This window comes from Pavona decussata, unplaced genomic scaffold (assembly GCF_977016875.1).
Source record: "Pavona decussata unplaced genomic scaffold, jaPavDecu1.1 SCAFFOLD_524, whole genome shotgun sequence".
NCBI lineage: Eukaryota > Metazoa > Cnidaria > Anthozoa > Scleractinia > Agariciidae > Pavona > Pavona decussata.
In genome coordinates this window covers 102,501-107,500 of record NW_028145831.1, presented here as the reverse complement: position 1 = coordinate 107,500, position 5,000 = coordinate 102,501, and the positions used below count along the sequence as shown (strand labels likewise).

Sequence of the window (5,000 nt, the reverse complement as noted above, 5' to 3'; positions counted from 1 at the left end):
GGTGTATGCCTTCCACCAGAAAGGCAAAGTGCTCTAAATATATATCTTTGGAGGAATTACCATCAAGGTAGGGCAAGGCATAAAACAAAAGCCAGCTTAACAATTCAGATGCTGTATCCAAAACGAGAGAAAGTAGTTTATTTAATTAGAAGCTATTTACATCACAAATTGTCTGATCAAATGAATCATGACAGTGTAGCACTTACAACTGTAAACTGGCATAAAAATTAAATTAACTGTATGGTTTTTAGTAATTTACATGACTGAGATGTTGTTTGAGACCAAAAATGCAATGCATTAATTCAATATTTGAGTCTTATATTTGGTCAACAAAAGTTATGCAAAGCTGTCTGTTTTAATCATTTCTTGTTATTAACTACTCAGACAATCAGTTTCTACTTAAAACTAACTACATGGCCAATGAAAAATCCTGATCTTTGTCCTTTGCACCAAATCAAAGTGACAGTAAATCCTTTGTCACTCCGAGTAAGACTCCATGCATATAATCTGGAGGAAATGCCAGGTCAAAAAGATCATCTAGGATGATGAAGGGTGAGAAGCCCAGTATTCCTTTAACATGCTGTATGCTTGATAAGATTCATAGTGAAAATAGAGAACAACATTGGGTCAAAAGCATTATGGACTGAACAGGTTTTCTACTTCTCAAGGAAATTATAATTATTCACTAAATCTACCACACAGCAAAAACAGAAAATATAGCTATCCCTCTCCTTCTTTCCTTTGTCTGTTTGTTTGTTTTTGCACTTATTGTGAGCTTTGTACTTTTCCAACATTACCAAATTTTTACTTATACATGTTTAACTTTTCTGTCCAATTTATTAAAAAAAAATAAATTATGTAAAGTACATTGCACATACCTTTCCTGTTGTTATGGCTTGACCTGCATTTTCCATGATACTCTGATGAGTTCTTTCTTTCTCATTTGGATTGTATGGATAATGTCTGGCCCACCCTTTTCCAGATCATACATGCTGGCCTCTTGCCTCACAAGTGCTGCATCCACATTCATCATTGTGCTGATGCATGATTATTGATGTTTATAGCTTTAGCCTGTAAATCCATACTGCTAGCCAATAGTCAGCTCCTTTGGAATATACAACCATTCCTGATAGCATACTCACAGCAAGTCCTTTCAAAATAGAAAAAATTTAGATGATAAAGGGCTAAAACTTACACAAATAAAGAGGTTTTTTTTGTTTTGTTTTTGGGAATAATATTATTTGTAACTATTAAAATAATAACACACCTTTTTTTCATAGTGACTGCGCAGACACTAAAAAAGGAGTTAGAAGTGATTGCAGGTTTTGCCTTCCCTTGCCCCCAAACAACTATAAGTTCCCTTTTGAGAACCTGACAAAAAGTGCACAAAGAATTTAAAAAATGTAAGCATTTGTCCTAAAAATAAATCCATGCCATAAAAGAAAAAAAATACCAACATCTGAATCAGTACTTAATAATTAAAGACTCAATAGGCCATTTGCGAGTTACTTTGAACCTCATTATAAAAGCGAGGCTAAGTGTAAAGTTTTCATTGTGAAAATTTGTTGTCATTCACATGCAAACAAATTAAACTAATTTTCATATGAAAGGATTTGCACTTATAGCTGCCCCATTTTAACAACAAGTTCAAGGCAGCTCGGAAATGACCTACTGAATTCTGCTGACATGACAAATAATAAATTTGTCAATTATTTATATTGGGTAAGAAAAACAATCTAAGATTTATTACTATTTTCAAAATAAAATTAATTACCTCTGACCTTTAGGCAGTTCATTAATTGCCAGATAAATTGGCTATACTCTAACACCAGAACTTTTGGGTACTGGAATCCCATTAGTTTTGAATATCAAACTGAAATTGTTGGGGTTATGTAGAAATCATCCAGGTTTACAGTGTTTCCTGTAAGATGATCCATCAACAATGTCACATTTTTTGGAAGGGTGTTGCCTTGTCAACTTGTTTACCACGTGATCCCACACTTCCTCCCCTGTGACAAATCAAAATAATTATACATACATGCACAGTAAGGACTGAGTGTCAATAAATATGCAATTAATACGTTTAGTTTGCTTGTTTAATCAGGACTCTTATGAGCCAAGTTGTGAATGCAAATGACATAAACGTTTTCTCATCATGATCACCAAATGAAGGCTAAATTTAGAAACTATCTAGAGGCTCTTTTCTCCAGATTTGCATTTCCATACAGGTTTAATGCCATGTTTGCAGAATTCTCTGCTCCAGAAAAAAGTAACTTGAATTGTGACCCATAAATGCATGATTAAGTATTGGTTTGTACTTTACTTGTTTTCTTATATCTTGTCAGATACCAGAATTTGCTTATGTTAATGAACTCCAGAATAATTATTGTGAACTGTTAGCAGCTATTTCCACAGAAAGAACATAATGCAGAAGTAATGGACAAAATATGGGTGACAGGGAAGTGTACTAATCTAGGGATAAGGGAAACCAGGTGTGGAGCTCTCCTGGCAGGAGACAAGATCAGGTGGTACCGGGGGTAGCCACCTTGGACAGATCAGAGGTCCTGATCAGTCTCCAGCAGGGTGAGTCCCATATCCCCTAGTCACAGGGAACTGGGGGAATCAGGAGGGGGGCAATCCTGAGTGGAGTACAGATCAGGGAGGACCGGGGATCAACACCCTGGAATGGATATTTTTCCAGACCTGGCTCCAAGGGCTAAGCCTTACTGTGGGGTAAAGTGCAGCCAAGGGTTGCACTTTCCTGTCGGTATTTGTTACAAGACAAGAATGGAAACCTGCATTATACAAACAATAAAGACATACATGTAACTACATGTAGATACTAATATTGTATAAACCGATACAAACACCTCTCAATCCACAAAAGACGATGTACTAAGAGATACTTACAGGTAGTGTGGATTAAAGGGCAAGACAAAGATTCCAATCACAAGGGAGGGTGGGAGGGAAAACTTATGGTTGTGAATGAACTGAAGCCTTCAAAGATTTGTGACGTTATACAGAAAAAAGTAATTTAACGCTTATCTGCTAAACGGGCAATGTCGTTAAGTATCTGTTAGTCATCCATTAAAGAACTGTTCATTAACATCAGTTTACCCTACGATAAACTTGAAGTAAACCTTGCAACAACAATGGAATACAACTTCCTCGTTTTGTTTATGTTTTTCTTTAGTCTGAGGGCTACAAAGGCGTTTTTTTCAGTTTGTAAAATTAAAGTTAATGTTGTTGTTTGTTGTTGTTGTTGTTTGATATTATCTTGTGTGTTTTGTTTTGTTTTTAGTAACAATAACCAGAAGGCTAAAGTTTACATGAATCCAGTGAGTGACAGTTTTCTTCCAGTGCTGTAACAACTCATTCACACTTACATGTACACATTCCCAAGTTTAAAAAAAAGTCCAAGACAGCCAGAAGAACATAGCTTTTCCTGATAAAAGTAGAGTAAAGCTAGTTTTCAAAGTAGCCATTTTTCTTTTATCTTCCTCTTATGTAAAATATGATACATTATTTGTAGCGTCAATGGTGGACAACTAAATCATTGGAATATTTCAACCTGACAGAATTTAGAACTGTAGGTGATGTTAGTTGGTTGTAAATACAAAACTTACTAAACACATACTCTTAAAAAATAATAGTTTTGAGTTGGTCTTCAATGGGGACTAACATGAAGAAACACTTTCTCCTTTTCAACTTTTGGTCCTCCCTGGAGCCATGATACCTCAACCTTGATAAGAAAACAAAGACATTCTGTTTGGTTGACAATACACCACATGGTCATCATCAGAGACCCAGGGCCAGTCAGTCAGGGGCAGGCGAAATGGTGCAATGAAAGTTTTCAAGAACACCCGTTCTTGGAAACTTTTGTCTTGCCATTTCGCCCGCAACCCGACTGACTGGCCCTGGGTCTCCAAGGATGCCACATGGTAAACAATAAACTGCAAGTGCTAACTATTTTTTATCAAAATCAATTAATTTAACACAGGATGGTGGCATCAGTTCATGCTAATTTGCTTTTTTGCTATAGGCCCGGGGGGGGGGGGGGGGTACTCCCTTATATGAGCTATATAGGTATGTGCGGCGCCAAAGGGTATGGTTTTTCAGCCGCCTTGGTCATAAATAGGCTATCAGTTTTAGCCATTTTGCCGTCATTTTGGTAATAAATAAGGTATCGATTTTTTCACTCTAGTCTTGAATTTTTTTTTCTTTTTTGAAGAAGCTACTTCTTTATCATGGTGTTCACGTCAACTGTGTACCTGGTCATACGTGCCACAACAGCTTGTCATGGGCTGGGCTCCAGGGGTTTTTGAATTGAAGTTGACCAGACACTATCAGGTCATAATTAGGTTACAGAAAATCACAGATTTTGGTCATAAATAGGGTATCCAATTTTTTTGGGAGTACCCCCCCCCCCCCCGGGGGCTATAGGTTCCATTAAACCTTGCACAACACTTTTCTGAGCAGCACAATATTGATTAGGGTGAGAGATTGGGAGGTGGGATTGGTAATTTGGAAATATATTGTCATGAAATTCAACTTATTAGTATAATCAGAACATGTCTCAACTGTTTTGGCCAGCATTGTAGTTTATGGCAGAAGGGCAATAGCCCATAGTGGAATCTTGGTCGCAAACTAACAAAAAATGTAGATAGTTATCATAAGCAACATTAAAAATAAAAACAGCAGTCATAAAGACCTGGTACAGTGTATAAACAAAGTTGGTATAATGGTATATTCAACCACTGGGATTACACTGTTTACAAACGACAATCTCACTAAATCAAAATGAATAGCCATGACTCTAAAATTGTGAATACCTTGTCTTTCCTCCGTGTTCCTCTTTGATGCCATTCTGACATACCACTTCAGATTCCCGAAATAACGGAAAACAGCTCCCACAGACTTAGTCTTGGTACATAAACGATCTTGTCCTCTATGGCAACAAATAAGGCTTTCACCTTCAATACAGAAAGCTCGCAAAAATA

The 5,000-nt window shown here is 36.8% G+C and overlaps 1 long non-coding RNA gene across 9 annotated transcripts in view; it reads right to left on the bottom strand.

Moving 5' to 3' along the window:
- LOC146449991 (uncharacterized) overlaps positions 1 to 5,000 on the bottom strand; it is a 22,003-nt gene that overhangs the window by 16,300 nt on the left and 703 nt on the right. For 2 of the 9 annotated variants that reach the window (XR_014860444.1, XR_014860438.1), the window contains exons 1-5: positions 4,833 to 5,000; positions 3,683 to 3,742; positions 3,381 to 3,445; positions 1,775 to 2,009; positions 879 to 1,150 (exon numbers count right to left, since the gene is read on the bottom strand). The exon at positions 4,833 to 5,000 is cut by the window's right edge and continues 703 nt beyond it. This is a non-coding gene — a long non-coding RNA (uncharacterized LOC146449991). Of the gene's footprint in view, positions 1 to 878; positions 1,151 to 1,267; positions 1,372 to 1,774; positions 2,010 to 3,380; positions 3,743 to 4,832 lie in introns of all 9 variants that reach the window. The other 7 variants (XR_014860436.1, XR_014860443.1, XR_014860437.1 and 4 more) reach the window with 7 other exon arrangements.